Below are 16963 nucleotides of genomic sequence, written 5' to 3'. Positions count from 1 at the left end.
ATGACCATGTGGAGATTGCCATGCACGGAGTTTTGATTCCCTTATCAAAATCTCCACTTGATGGCCATATAATGGATTTGTTCGCGGTGGCCTGGAATCCGTTTGATGGCGCATAGCCCTTGCAGTACTTCGCATTCTTACAATCGAACAATATCCCAAGTTTCTGTCCGTTGCTTTCCATAATCTTTGGAAAACGTATTGCAATAAAACTTGAATGGGTTATAAAAACCATGGCAGAAATTGCAGAGCTTTTGCAGCAAAATACTGAGGATGCTCACACGGTGCATGCATGCGGCTCAGAACGAGCTCACTTGGGAGCTAAAGCCATGGCGTTTGTCCCGACCGTGCTGCTACAGGCAGTTGAGAGCTTGCAGCCGGTGGGAGCGGCCCCTTAGGGTGCTTTAGGGCACTTTTAGGGTGCCCAATTGGAACAAAACAAAAAAAAAGAACCAAAAATAGCTTCCACAGCTATGGCGGTCGCTACGCAGAGGCAAGGGAAGAAGATCATGCATGCTACAAGGTCTGGCTCAAAACGCTGTCGAAACACGTTTTGTTCTCCTGCTCAAAGCGCACCCTTCAAGCCCGTAACTTCGCAATTCCATGCAGGTCCAAGTCGGCCTTCCTCCTCCCCTAGGCGGGCGTGCCCACGGCTCTCCATGCCAACGGCTCCCGACTGTTAAGGGCTCTTGCCCACGGCCTGTTTTGGATTCTTGAGCCCGCCATGGAGCTCTCATGTAAGAGGTTACTCCTACGGCTTCGGCCCCCTCCATGCACGCCCTCCAGTTGAAGAGAGAGAGAGAGAGAGAGAGAGAGAGAGAGAGAGAGAGAGAGAGAGAGAGAGAGAGAGAGAGAGAGAGAGAGAGAGAGAGAGAGAGAGATCATGCAAGCCCTGCCTCTTTCCTTCCCCCCTCCTCCATGGATGCCTTCAACCTTTAGCTCTGATACCAATGTAAGAAACTAGGCAACTAGGCTCTCTGGATCCTCCTCCCAGCCTCCCTTTATAGGTGGGATCCTAGCCCCTTGCCCTAGACGGATCCCCTATCCACACTGCCTAGCCAGGCCCTTGGCCGTAGTCCTTGCCTAGCCTAGTTCTTAGGGTACAGGACCCGTGTTCTGACATCTTGGCCTTTATCCAACAATTCAATGCTTCATTTGGATGTTAGCGGGTCAACGTGACAACGGACGTCTACATCATAGCTTTTTGGTACTAACGTAATGTCAATACTCAGGGAAAGTAACTCGGATGGGGCACGGAGACTCTATGAGATCGTCAATCTCACGAAGTGAACCTTAACAAGCAAGCACACTAGCTCAACAAGCAAACCAACACTCAATGATCAGGAAAATCTGCCTATGTCCTTTCTCACACCTCTAGGTCATCACGCCATTTTGGCAGTTGAACGAACTCGAAATGCAATGAAACTTTAGGAGGAGGTCTAGGACACCTAGGGGCACTATCCTACCAACTTTGGTTGCAATTCGACAAGGTACCAAAATCACGATCCATCATGGAAAAGGTCCTGAAAACTGCAACAGAACTATTAAGAAAGGTTGCCCTATGGTTTAGGAACACTCTCCTATGGTCAAAACGACTATAAACAATGATTTAATCACTCAAAATTGCAATTAAGGCTCACAAACACGTAGTCGTGAACCACATCAAAACTGACAATGCTTACACTTAATTGAAAGAGCAAAGAGAGAGGAACACAATGCAAGTTTAGGAATTGAAAATTGATTATCCAATTGTTAGCCACGATGATTACAAGTTGGAGCAGCTTGTAGCTTGAGTGCACGTACAACAGAGCTCCTTTCTTCTCTAAAAATAAGCCTCCTTTTACATTAAGGTTATTGACCTTTATACCTATGGCATTTTAAATGGCCAGTGGCCGACTCTGGGAGAGTTTAAGTCAAAAATAAGTAAAAATAACTTTTTTGAAAAAAAGTCAAATTTTGGCTCTTAGTGACCCATGTTTTTGCTGATGTAGCCACATCCCTTTACTCCCTTCACTTTCAAAAAGCTAGAGAGAGAAAGTGACCTCCTAGGTCCACATCCTACATGTGTCTAAAAAAAAGGCTAGAAAAGCCTACTCAAAACTAGCTTCTTGAATGCCCTTGTCCCCTTAACCCTACACAACATTAGCCTTAATCCGTAAAAATTAGGATTCCTTACAAGGCCCATGCAAAGTACATATTTCTCCTAATGGGGAGGCGTCGTCTCCACAAACATGATCTTAAGCATGCATATTCATTAACATGTGCGCACAATAAATAAAAAGAGAGTCTTATAAGACAAAAAAATTGTTCATTTATACATATTTACATTTGCTTACTCTAGGGAATCATTGTAAGCATTGACAAGCTTTAGGTTATCCTTTAATTGTTTGCCTTGCATCCATCTAGAATATTCAAAATAATAATTTTTAAGCTCGATAAGATGTCATGGGAGAGTCTTAACGCCTCGTAATACCTTGTCTTTATGTCGGAGAATGGACTCAGGCTGCAACACCTCTTCTTGCTCCTCGATCTCCGACGGGTCGTCAATAATTGCTTCTTGAGGTGGCTCTCCTTTGTAAGGCTTTAGTAGGCTCATGTGGAAAGCATTGTGTATGAGACAATGGATGGGCAGCTTGAGTTGATAGGCCATCTCATTGATTGGTCTATGAATCTGGAAGGGACCATAGTACCTTTTTGCTAACTTAGCATAGTACTTTTGGTGTCCTGTAGGATTCTTGCCTATTGTGTGCCTTAATCAAGCCTTGGGAAATTTAAGCAAGAACCAATCATTTTGTTTAAAGGATAAGGCTCTTTTGTGCGTATCAGCAGTAGCGTTTTGCCTCTTGCCGGTCTCAGCTATATTCATCTGCAGCAAAGATCTTTCCATGTATCTTGAGTAGCAGGGGACTTTTTTATCTTCCTTCACGTACCTCAAAAGGTGCTTTTCCCGTGGAAGTATGTACAATGTTATTGTAAGCATACTCCACTAAGGGTAAGTACTTGGGTGAAAGCGTGGTTTGGTGGTACAAAAAAAGGACCTATTTTACTTCTACCAAGAAAAAAGTGGGGACTGGTAAATGTTTTGTAGTTTAGGTCAAAACTTTTCGGACCTTGTGTTTTTAGATTCTCCTTTTGAAGATGTATCCACTGATATATAGTATGATAGGTAGTTTTTCATGTGACATGTAGAAATTGTGACTCAAAGATTTGTCAAAGGTGCTGTCAAGGATAGTCCTTTTTGTACCACCAAAGCGTGCTTTTAGCCACTTCTCCCATTCGTACTTTTGATCTACTCCTGTGACGTAAGCTTTTAGTACATCAAGAATTTTTAGGTTAGCTATTTCACTCTGGCCATCCATTTGGGGATGATAGGCCAAAGAGAAGTTTAGCCTTGTACCTAAATTCTAAAAGAGACCCTTCCAAAAGTTACTAGTCATTCTAGGATCTCTATCCGACACTATCGACATTGGCAAGCCATGGTACTTGAAGATTTGTGATATAAAAAGGGTTCACATTTGATGGGTCTTGATAGTCTTTTTGACAGGTATAAAATGTGCTTTTTTTGCTAAACCTGTCTACTATTGTCCATATTCCCGTATTCCCATGGATAGACTTTGGATAGACTTGGGAAATCCAAAGATAAAATCTGTAAGGTCTAAACCTTTCGAGCTGCAGAGAGATGAACTCAAAGCTTTAGGGGAAAGCATTGTACTTACAAAAATGTAAAGCACTATCTCAAAAGAAATTAAAAATGGTATTTTTCGAAACTTAAGCACAAGAAACCCCGAGCTAGAAATTTTCATATTTAAATTCGGACAAAAGCTGACCCCGCTAGTCCTTCCAAAAGATTCAATGTAAATTAAATTATTAAGAGAAATTGAATGGTTGCAATAATCATTTAAGCATAGACTTTACTAAAGGCCTTCCAGATATTTACCAGATATATACCAATTAAGCAAAAATTAGGTCAAAATATAGCAGATTTGATTTTTAAAGCTGGTAGGTGATGGGAGGGGTTATCATTGACCTGTTAGGGACACAATTAGCAGTAGCGGGCACCATCTTGAGCTTGGGGGATGCTTGAGCTGCAAGCAATTTCCATTTTCAGTCTCTGAGAGCTTATGAGTGCCATAAGCCTATAAATAGGACCCCTTGCTTCACAATTTTAGGCTCACTCAGAGTCCTCGCAAATTTCTCTTGCGTATAAGAGAACTCCTCTCTTAAATTACTTAGACAACAAAAACTCTTTGTAATTAATCAAGGATAAGAAGTTATGGCACCTAAAAGGACCCGAGAAAATCCTACATCTGATGATGAGGGCGGAGCTCCAAAAAGAACTAGAGCGTCGCACGACGACGAGGCTGGGCCTAGTAGCAGGAATACTAACAAGAGCATTCAGGCCCCGACGCTACAACAAATGCTTGATCAGTCCCAAGTGGGTTTTCATTATAATTTAAGTCTTAATAATTCAAGTTCTTCTTTAAATAATAACATTGTATACGTAAAAGAGCGAGTAAGGAATTAGAAAAGGTGAAATTGGTTTGAAAATGGAAGGCATTTTCCAAGAAACCAACATATACTTGTTTATAAATTAGGAAAGAAATTTTTGGTTTAAGTCTGGTTGAATTAGGAAAGGTATGATTGATCATCCTTAAGAAAGCTTGTCTCAAGACACCTCCGACTCCTTCGTATATTTTTATGAATAATGATGGCTTTCCAGCCACGGATAAGTCAGTTACCCCCATGAACAATGAGTTTCTACTCCGTGTCATGTCTTGATGTTCTACATAATTTAGGATACCGTTTTTATTCTAGGGGATCCACCCGGTTGTATGGGCAATTGGTTTGGTGTATGGGCACCCCGAACCTTGGGTGGGGGTTTATCCACCCTGGATAGTGAACAAGGAATGGGTGTCGTTTTTCACCCTTAGGTGGTCTTGAGACAAGAAGAGTACTGGTCATGGTTATTATGGACAATGTTTTGATTGAGAGTTAAGTTTAAAGATGTTTGTTTGCTAAAAGAATGCTTTTCAATGCTGTCGTTAATACTTGATTGAAGGAATCACTATGATGAAAAGTTAAAAGAAACCATTATTTTAAATGTGCAAACAATGTGGTAGTAGTTAGAAAAACAAAAGAATCATGGGTGAGTGAAGGGTGGTAAGTGGGGATTGACTAAAGTTGTCAATCATGGACGGGTGGACCTGATTAGTCAGGTAGCTATCCATTCCCGTGCACTAAAAACGTTCAGAAAACTTCTCCACTCGGAAGAGAAGTCCACCAGCGGTTGTGTCCTCACATATGTTAAGGGGGAAAAAGCGTTGGTTGAGGATACCTTAGCCCAAATTGTGGAAGTTATAGGGCCAAAATAGTTTTTTACCTTGAAAAGGTTGTCCCGTTTTTGCTATGAGAGAGGACTAGGTCTTCGTCTAGGGCTATAGACCCAAGCCATTATCAATGGTAAAGGTCTATTCCCTGAATTTTTCTTGTTTAGAGACTCTGATTTCTATTTGACGTAGAGACCTGTCAAGGATCCCATCTCGATCTTGGTATTGGTGAGTTGGGGGACCTCACAAGTGGTATTGGAGCGTGTGTTAATTAAAGTCTTGGACCTAGAAAAAATTTTAAGGTGTCTGGTTGAAATAAGTGATCTTGACAAATCCAATTAAAAGAGGGAGAGAAAGGAAGAGAGAGAATTATCCCCTTCTTTGCAGGAAGATTTCCATCAAGCCCCAAATCCATTGATTTAAACATTAGGTTTATGAGGGCTTGCCTATCCCGACACTATTCAATGCAAAAAAGCGTGATGAAATGTCTAGATAAGAGATTTTCTCCTTCCACTTGGAGGATCAAGTGGTCAGGATCTGGTGAAAGTTTCTTCATTGATGTGGGAGAGTTAGAAGATTTAGAACTAAATATGAAGAGACTCAAATGGGCCGAAATTCTTCAAGTGATTGAAGTGTACACCCTTGTAATAGATTATGTCCAAGTATCACAAAGTTAGTGGGTGTTTGATCAGGTGTCTAAAGTAATCTACCCAGGTAGATTTAGGCCCATAGGTGTAGGCCTGAGTTTTAGAGGACCAAAAGATGTTGTATATTTTGATCCTATATCTGATCCTCCCAAAGTCCACAAGATTCTCGTATAGGGCTATTGTTACCCTTGTACATAGTAGAATCTTCATGGATTGTATTAACTGTACATACTATGATTCTCATGGATATGTTATAAGTAGTTTTGTTTATGGTTTGGTAATTGTCTTCATCCTATGTGCAAATTTTTTTGAGTATGTGATAAGTCAAAATCATAAGTAAGAGAGATTTTCATCTAGTACTAATTTCACTAATTCAATCCTAGGGTAATATTCGTGTAAATAGCCTTTACCCTGTTACTCAAGAGAAAAAATTACTACTAAAGCAAGTCCAACTCCCTACCTTCAAGGGAGAGGGACCGAATTTAGAGTGAGATGCCCAAGCATGGTTAGATGCTATGGACGACTATTTCAAAGCCGCAAGAATTTCTCAGGAAAACCAAACAATGTTGGATATGTTCCGTCTCAGTGGAGATTCCAAACTTGGTGGAAGCAACACTGCAAAGATAATCCCACGAGTAGTCCATCTTGGGAGAAAATGAAGCAGGCAATCAAAGAACTCTATCTCCCTCCTGCATATCAGGCGATTAAGATGAATGAATTCTTTAGTCTATGCCAGCTAGGACTCTCTCTGGAGGAGTACTGCAAAAAATTTGTGTCCTTATGACGCTATGCTCCCTAGATGGAAATGGAGCAACAGATTTCTTGCTTCTATCAAGGCCTCAATAAACCCTTGAGTACACGTCTTGAAGCCACGAGGCCTAAATTAATTCAGGACGCCCTTCTCAGGGCCAAGCCTCTTGCAGCTGAAGGAAGAAACTCTACAAGGAACTATAATGGATTTAATAACTTTAGGGGAAGAACCAGGGGAACTTTCAACCAAGCATATCAACAACGTGGAGTAGCTGCAGCAGTAAACTTGGAGCAGACCTTCCCAAACTAGAGGTGCTATGGATGCAATCAAATGGGGCACTATAGAATTAACTGTCCAGAAAAGAAAAACCCTCGAACTACTACTAGAGCCATTCCTCAAAATCAAGGAGACAATCTAAGAGGAGGTAGAAATCAAGGATGAGGTAGAGGAATGGCAAGAGGAGCCATATCTTATGCAAGATGAAAGAGCCACTAGCTTGGCCACAATTAGAAATCCTAGAGGTCAACAACAATAGGCAGTTTTGTAAACCACTATAAATCCGTAATGTAAAACTTTGAGTTACTTATATATTATAATGGTATACATTATTTTCTTTCCCAAAATTACTTAAAGAATATAAAGTTAAATTAACATTCAATCAAGAAATTAAGGGTGATCTAGCAAACGAGAAAGAGGTTCTCAATAGTAAGACAAGAATTTGAATCTTGATAATGAGATAGTTATCAAGAAACCAACTCACATTCTTTGTGCACACGATAGCCTTCCTTGAAAAATGACCGAGATATGGAAGTATTAATGTACAAGATTGATAGGAAGCCAAAAAGAACTCTTGGTATGATACTTCTTAAAACCCTTCACATATTGTTGGTCAACCAAGTTAGAGCACAGAGGGGGTAGCTCTGGTGCAATAGTGGAATCTTTGGCCGAATGCACATTGCTCAAGATGGCAAGAACACGCCGAGCGCATTCAGATTGGCAAAGCTGGAATACATGATACTTGTCGAACAATGATTTCTTTGAATGGTTAGTTAGACCGAGCGCATTCATGTTGACAAGGTGGACATACATACCTTTTATAGAATGGATTTAACCTGGTTTTTGAGATGATACAATTGGTTTGTAAAGGTTTTTAATATAGTCTCAACACTCAGAGCTTCTTGGGAAAAATTGAGTAGCAAGTAATTAGTAAGGAATTGTAGAAATCCCAACGAGATTGTATCCTTGAACTCTTAGAGTAATCAGGAACACGTGGTAAAGTGGAAAGATTATCCCACCAAGGATGCCACCTAGGAAAATGAAACCTCTTTTTCTCAAAGACTTTCCCAATTCCGGTTGAGATGAGGGCATCTCAAATTCTTAAGTTGGGGTGATTGTAAGGTCTCCGCCTTTCTAGCTGCAGAGAGATGAACTCAAAGCTTTAGGGGAAAGCATTGGACTTACAAACAGGTAAAGCACTATCTCAAAAGCAATTAAAAATGTATTTTTGGAATCTTAAGCACAGCAAACCCCGGCTAGAAATTTTCAGATTTTAATTCGGACAAAAACTGACCCCGTTGGTCTTTCCAGAAGATTCAATGTCAATTAAATTATTAAGAAAAATTTAATGGTTGAAGTAATAGTTTATGCATAGACTTTACTAAAGGCCTTCCATATATTTACCAATTAAGCAAAAAATTAGGTCAAAATATAGAAGATTTGATTTTTAAAGCTGGCAGGTGATGGGAGGGGTCATCGCTAACCTGCCAGGGACACAATTAGTAGCAAGGGTGCCATCTTGAGCCTTGGGACTGCTTAAGCTGCAAGCAACTTCCATTTATAGCCTATGAGAGCTTATGAGTGCCAGAAACGTATAAATAGGAACCCTTGCTTCGCAATTTCAGGCAGACTCGGAGTCTTGGCAGATTTCTCTTGTGTATAAGAGAAATCCTCTTACAAATTACTTAGATATAAAAAAATCTTTGTGCTTAATCAAGGATAAGAAGTTATGGCACCTAAAAGGACCCGAGAAAATCCTACATTCGATGAATGAGGGCAGAGCTCCAAAGAGAACTAGAGCGTCGCATGACGACGAGGCTGGGCCTAGTAGTAGGCCTACTGACAAGAGCGTTCAAGCCCCGACGTTACAACAAATGCTTGATCAGTCCTAGGTGGGTTTTCATTATAATTTAAGTCTTAATTCAAGTTCTTCTTTAAATAATAACATTGTATACGTAAAAGAGCGAGTAAGGAATTAGGAAAGGTGAAATTGGTTTAAAAATGGAAGGCATTTTCCAAGAAACCAACATATACTTGTTTGTAAATTAGAAAAGAAATTTTTGGTTTAAGTCTGTTTGAATTAGGAAAGATATGATTGATCATCCTTAAGATAGCTTGTCTCAAGATACCTCTGACTCCTTGGTATATTTTGATGAATAATGATGGTTTTCCAGCCACGGATAAGTCGGTTACCCCCATGAACAATGAGTTTCTACTCCGTGTCATGTCTTGATGTTTCTACATAAGTTAGGATACCGTTTTTATTCTAGGGGAGCCACCCGGTTGTATGCGCAATTGGTTTGGTGTATGGGCACCCCGAACCTTGGGTGGGGGTTTATCCACCCCGGATTGTGAACAAGGAATGGGTGCCGTTTTTCACCCTTAGGTGGTCTTGAGACAAGAAGAGTAATGGTCATGGTTATTATGGACAATGTTTTGATTGACATAACGTTGTCTTATGTATAAAGATGTCTATTTTCTAAAAGAATGCTTTTCAATGCTGTCTTTAATACTTGATTGAAGGAATCACTGTGATGAAAAGTTTAAAGAAACCATTATTTTAAATGTGAAAACAGTGTGGTAGTAATTAGAAAAACAAAAAAATCATGTGTGAGTGTGGGGTGGTAAGTGGGGATTGAGTAAGGTTGTCAATCATGGACGGGTGGACCTGATTAGTCAAGTAATTATCCATTCGTGCACACTAAAAATATTTAGAAAACTTCGCCACTTGGAAGAGGAGTCCACCAGCGGTTGTGCCCTCACATATATTAGGGAGAAAAAGCATTGGTTGAAGATACCTTAGCCCAAATTGTGGAAGTTATAGGATCAAAATAGCTTTGTACCTTTAAAAGGGTGTCCCGTTTCCACTGCGAGACATGACTAGGTCTTCGTCTAGGGCTATAGACCCAAGCCATTGTCAATGGTAAAGGTCTATTCCTTGGATTTTCTTGTTTAGAGACTTTGATTTTTAATATACCTAGAGACCTGTCAAGGATTCCATCCCGATCTTGGTATTAGCGGGTTGGGGGACCTCACAAAATCCATAGATATGCTCTCCGATGGTGAATTAGGTACGGGCAATGGTTGAAGCAATTGAGGTTGCTTCCCCCTATCAAACTTTGTCTTTTGGCATACCACACATTTTGAAACATACTCTTGTATGTTTGCTTTCATGGCAGGCCAATAGAAATATGTTTCTATCTCTTTTATGGTAGACTAAATCCCTCTATGCCCAGCATAAGGAGGAGCATGAGATTCATACATTACTTTATCACGTAGTGAGTTAGTAACACATAGTCTATTTCCATAGAGAAGATAATCATCTTCTAGGATAAATGGTTCTTTCTTCTTTCCTAGTGCAAGGGATGAAATCACATCTCTAAAATCGGGATCGATAGCATACTCATCAACCATAGAAGATAGATCATTGTGAGTTGCTATGGATACCGCATTCACTCTTGGTCGTCTTGAGAGTGCATCGGTTATTTGATTATTCTTGCTAGGAATGTGAGCAATATGAAAATGAAATTGCAAAAGGAAATATGGCCACCTCATTTGTTTGTCGGAGAGCTTGGTTTGCATCATGGAGTACTTAAGGCTTTGGTGATCTGTTCGCATAATAAAAGGAGTCCTCAATGAGTAGTGCTTCCACGTGTCTAGAGCATCTAGAACTGCTAAGAATTCCTTCTCATTTCTGCCTAGAGCTTGCTCAACAGGGTCGAGCCTTTGACTTTCATAGGCTATGGCATTCCAAGCTTCTCTTTAAGCTTTTCAAAATCATTGTTCTCCTTGGTGGACCATGTATACCTAACGTTTTTCTTTGTTCGGTCATGTAATGGTCCCGTGATTTGTGAGAACTTTTGTATGAAGCCTCTATAGTATGCACACATACCTATAAAGCTTCTTAGTTCATGCAGGTTCCTTGGATTAGACCATCCTTTTATTACCTCTATATTTGATAGATCCATTTGGATGCCATCTTGAGAGATAATGTGACCTAAATACTAAATCTCTTGTAAGAAAAATTCACTTTTCTTTTGATTAATATAAAGTTTATTCTCTCGTAAAACTTGAAATATTACCTGGAGGTGTTGCTTGTGTTCATCAAATGAATTAGAGTAGATGATTATATCATCAAATAACACTCCAATAAAGGTTTTGTGAGGCGTGAATAGCTTCTCCATCAAGCGGTTAAATGTGGTTGGTGCATTGGTTAAGCCAAAAGTCATGACGATATACTCATAAAGACCAATCATAGTGCAAAATGCGGTCTTTACAATGTCTTGATCAACTATCCTTTTTTGATGGTAGCCACTTTTTAGGTCAATTCTACTGAAGTAGGTCAACCCTTGTAGCTTATGAAATAGGTCCTCTACCCGTGGAACTGGAAACCTATTCTTGATAGTGATCCTATTTAGTGCTTTATAGTTGACACACATACAATATGTGACGTCTTTCTTCTGCACTAATAACATTGGTGAACAAAATGGAGATGAGCTAGGCCTAACCATGCCCTTCAAAACTAACTCTTGCACTTGCCGCATAATCTCCTTTTTTTGAGCTTGGGAAAATCTATAAGGAGGTTTATTAGGTGGTGAACTTCTTGAAAGAAGTTCAATTGCATGGTCGTCATTGCCTTGCTTGGGAGGTAGTTCACAAGGGATATTGTCAATAAAAACATCTTGGAACCCCTTGAGGAAATTGGATAACTCTAACTCCTTTTGATTATTTATATTTTCTTTTGCTAAAGCATTAGGTTTATTTTGAGAATCTTTAACAAAAATCATGTACACGGAAATAGAGCTCTTTATTAACTTATTGAAAGCTTTCTTATGTACAAGAGGTATGGTATTAACCAACTCCTTAGCATCTATGTACATATCTTTTTCTTTGAACCTAAAGTAGATTTACCTTTCAGGGAATTTAACATTGGCAGCCATGGGATCGTGAAGCCACCATGGTATGGTGTATGACCGCAGATATGGTGCGTGGCCTTTGGGAGTTAACATACTCCGACATATCCTCAGTTAAACCCGCACAAAATTGTTGTTTTTTCTCTCCAAGATCCATCTTTTTGAAGATAGTGGCTTTGAGATATAAATCCCAAAACTTGTCTACATATTTGTGAATAGATTTTTAGGGAGAGAGCTTCAAGCTTAACCATTTAGTGAGTACTTTGTCTTTGGAATCGGTAGCCAAAAATTGCTTCATGATGGAAGCTCTTAAATCTTTCCACGTTTGTAGCACTTCACCGTTTGCTCGTAGGCTAGACTACTATTGCCTGGCGGACTTTTGAAAATGCATAGCTACATGACTTAGCTTAGAGGACTCCGTGAAGCCCTCATCTCCAATGTTTGAAGACAGATCAAATGGGCATCCACCTGGTCCAACAGGTAGCCGGAAACCACATTTGTAGTTTATTATTTTGCCGAGCTAGTGTAGTAATACTCTGTGTAAGCATTGTCACTTTTGTTGTGGTTTGCGACTACACGTTTGTGAGCCTTAATTGCAAATCTGAGTGCTTAAATAATTGTTTATAGTCGTTTTGACCATAGGAGAGTGTTCCTAGACCATAGGGCAACCTTTTTGGATAGTTCTGTTGTATTTTTCAGGACCTTTTTCATGATGGATAGTGATTTTGGTACCTTGTCGGATTGCAACCAAAGTTGGTAGGATATTGCCCCTAGGTGTCCTAGACCTCCTCCTAAAGTTTCATTGCATTTCGAGTATGTTCGAGTGCCGAAATGGCGTGATGACCTAGAGGTGTGAGAAAGAACATAGGCAGATTTCCCTGATCATTGAGTGTTGGTTTTCTTATTCGGCATTGTGCTTGCTTGTTAAGGTTCATTTTGTGAGATTGACAATCTCATAGAGTCTCCGTGCCCTATTCGAGTCACTTTCCCTGAGTATTGACATTATGTTAGTACAAAAAATCTATGCTGTAGACGTTCGTCACAGCGACCCGCTAACATTGGCGCCGCTTCCGGGGATATGATCCTTAGATGGTGAGTGACCTAGTGCGTATTTAGAGCATCTTTTTCTGAATATTTTTCTCTCCATTCCATTTACACTTTATCAGTGAAGTAGCTAGACACCGGGTTTGGTGCTTGGTAGACTGTAGAAGTCGAGGACTTGCTAGATCTATTCTCAAGAGGTAAAGAAGGTTGTGAGTGAGATAGCCAAAAGCATTTCATTCTTCGATTTCCTCTATGCTTTTAGAGTGGTGTACCGTTTTTCATTTGAACTTTATTTTGCACCGTTTTGTTTGCTTTTGTTACATGTTTCGTTTCAGTACTTAGGAGTAAGGTAAGTAGAAACTACCACCATCAAATTTGGGCTAAAGGATTGAGGGAAAAAAGGGCGAAAACCATATTTTGGCCGAAATGACCAAAACTCTGAAATTTTGAAAATGTGATGGTAGAGACCTCAAAAGTGATCCAAATTCAAAAATTTGTGGATCAAGGGCATCGGCATACTCTGTAGAAGCAATTTGGGAAGTCTGGCAAGAATCTATGGAGGAACATGGATCATGATGCATGTCCCCAGAGACCATTTTTGGGAAAAAGTGACCAATGACATTGTCCATCAATGGGATATTGCTCTCATCAAGTTTGCTTGAAAGAAAAACTCAAAAATCACATCGGAATTGGCTTTTAGGGCAAAAATAGAAAAATATGCATTGCGGACATAAAAGTTGGGTTTTTTCAACTTTTTGGGATCCAAATTCAAAAAGGGGTGAGATTTGGCTTCTACAGGGGATGGAGAACCTGCAGAACAAAATTCATGAGAAAATGCTGTCAAACATGGATCATGATCCATGTCCTTTTTTGACATTTGGGGCTGATATTTGACAAGTACATCCCTGATAGCTAGTTGAACAACTTTGCCAAAAGGAAGCATGTCAAAAAGTTGAAAAAAGTTGGTCAAAATAGCCAAATACAAAAACTAGTCAAAAACCGCAAAACATACATAAAAACTTGCTTTTGAATGACAAAAACTGGTCCGAATCCAAAACTTTTGATACCATAGCATCTAGTAAACATGTCGATTTTCATGGTACGAAGAAAAGTCAATTTGGCTTCCAAACATGGATCGCAATCCATGTACTTCATGAAAAAAATTTGAAATTTTTTTGGCTGAGATTTGAGCAATAGATAGCTAGTAGCATTTGGAACAGCTTTCCCAAAAGAACCATGTGCAAAAAAAGTTGTAAAAAGTGGTCAAAAGAGCCAAAAATAGAACATTGTCAAAACTGCCACAACAAACTGTAGAAGTCAGTTTTGATTGGACAAAACTAATCCAAATTCAGAAATTCTTGTGGAGCAAGCTACCAAGATCATAAGCTATCAGCACACCAAAAATTCAGATCCAAAAGTGGTGGAACATGGATCGCAATCCATGTACCCCAAAGAATTTTTTGGACAAAAAACTTTCCCAGCATGTAGCATAGATCATTGTGAACAAAAGTCTCCAAAGAAAATTTGTCAAAAATTTTCAAAAAGTGGGTCCAAAAAGCAAAAAACTGTTCAAAGAGGAAAAACCTAAAATGACTCAAGGATTGACTTTTGTCTGTTTTAAACAAGTCCAAATCATACAAAAACCATATAGCTAGCATCAGGAGATCAAGGGCAAGCTGTGTGTCAAGTTTCATTATCATCTGACACATAGGTACATGGATCGCGATCCATGTTCCTTTGTCACAGATTGATACCATATTTACACCATAGCTAGAGCCAATCACAAGGATTCTAGTGGTATTTTCAAAACTAAATTTGGATATCAAAAACTAGACCAGAAGCCCAGAACTGTCAAGTACTCTGAGCAAGTGCCATAAATGACTTAACTTTCAATCCACAAGTCCATTTTCAAAAAAATTGATACCATAGGACCTACTAATCACGATGATTTTGATGGTAGCAAAAAAAGTCAATTTGGGCTCCAAACATGGATCGCGATCCATGTAGCCATAGTGACAACTTGACTTCAAATTTTCCAAATCAGTAGGGAACACATAAGGAAACATATCCCCAAGTCCAGTTTTGGAAAAAAATGAGAATATTTTGGTCAAAAGGCATCAAAACAGGTGACAGACTGAAAACCGCAGTGTAGACCTAGTGTTAGCCATTTGACCTATCAAAACAAGTCCAAATCCAAAAAGATTTGAGATTTAGCTTGTGGACATAGTCAAGAACAAGCTGCCAAGAGATCAAGTCCAGATGTAATTGAATATGGATTGCAATCCATGTACCTGAACCTCATAATTTGATGAAAATTGGTATATAGCCTGCATATGACCTTGTCTACACACTATCAATATTTGGGAAAATTTAGAGAAAACAAATTTGACAGAGGAACATGGATCGCGATCCATGTACCTCTCAGCATAGTGGGGGTATTTGACTTGATGATCTTGTAGACATACTTGAGAACATCCCAAATATCAAGTTGAGCTAAAAATACCTTTTGGAGACCAAGATATAAGCCAAAGTTCCTATGTTCTTGTCCTGAAACTATTTTGAGTATTGTTTCAAGTGCAGTTCACCAAAACAACTCTAACTTTTGATAGACAACTCCAAATTGAGTCAGGTAGGAAGATAGCTTGCGGCCAATAGCGCACACCTAGACCTGAATTTTTAGAGGTAAATTTTTCTAGGTTTCCTAAATCCAATCTTTTAGGGTACCCAATACTAGTTTCTAGAGACCAAAAAGTCACAAATTCCTAACTTCTAAGAGACTTGATCAAAGGTAAGAGGGGATAAGTTGCACTAAGACGAAGTGAGCTTGTCAAGTACTACCTTGAGAGTTTTGAGTGATCCTTTTATTATGACAAATCATCCACCACCAGGGTTTTCTACTCCACTCAGAGACATGAAAAATGCAACAAACGCTGCAATGCCTTCAACAGTGGGATTGGGAGAATACATAGAGGAGAGGCATCCTCTGATCAACAAACCAAACGTGAGATTCATCAAAGCCAATGAATCCAAGAAGGTGCTTACAGATTATGATCATTAGGGCATATATAGATTCACAAACAGGGATCCATGTATATTCTACAAGTGTGCAGAGCCCTATGCTAGAGAACTGACCACCCATAAGAATCTCTATGCATTTACGTATACAGATGCCCACGGAGTGCAAATTTTGATGGTAGATAAGTATGGAAGAGAGTACAAACTTATTGATCCAATTGAATTAGAAAGATACACGTACAATGGTACTATGATTTCTACTTACTTTCAGCCAATAACGATGCCAGAGTACATATTAGAGAGGATTCGATCGGGATTTTCTCCAAGATGAGAGGAGAGAGTGAGAGACATCTTTCCACGAGACCACAAATTGGTTAGATTGGTGATTGAACCATAACAATTAAGACCATATCAAGTGGCTCAATGTGTCAAGACAAAGTATAGTGGGTCAGGGGATCCATATGCTCATGTCTCAGTCTTCAAACAAGTTTTGACAGCTGAACAGATTGTAGATTTCCATACTCAGTATGAGGGATTTGGATTGATATTAGAAGGAACAGCCTTGAGTTGGTTCCAACCTCTAAACAGAGATGATTTTCCAAACATAGCACAAATTTTAAAGAGTTTGTAGAGGATTTTTTGAAAAGGGGAATCAAACATAACATGGTGTCCCAAATCTATGCTTTCAAATAAAAAGCAAACAAAAGAGTGAAGGAAGCTTTGCTTGCTTCTAACAATACATAGAGAGATGTCTTGTGAGAAAGCTACCGCAAAATGAGAGATTATCAGTTCTCTTCATATAGGGATTGAGAAACAAGACTCTCAAAAAATACCTACATTTGAAAGGATGCACAACATTTGACCAAGTCACTAGAGAAGCTTTATATCTAGTTGACATTTATAAGGTCTATGGAGAGGTGACTGAAGATACAGACAACACGACCAGTAGTGCCTCATCCCCGAAGAGAGAATCAAAAGAAAAAGAGATATTCA

The sequence above is a fragment of the Adiantum capillus-veneris genome, chromosome 17 (assembly GCF_014529385.1).
Source record: "Adiantum capillus-veneris isolate H3 chromosome 17, ASM1452938v2, whole genome shotgun sequence".
NCBI lineage: Eukaryota > Viridiplantae > Streptophyta > Polypodiopsida > Polypodiales > Pteridaceae > Adiantum > Adiantum capillus-veneris.
The sequence above is the reverse complement of the archived record's forward strand: the minus strand, read 5'-3'. Positions refer to the sequence as shown.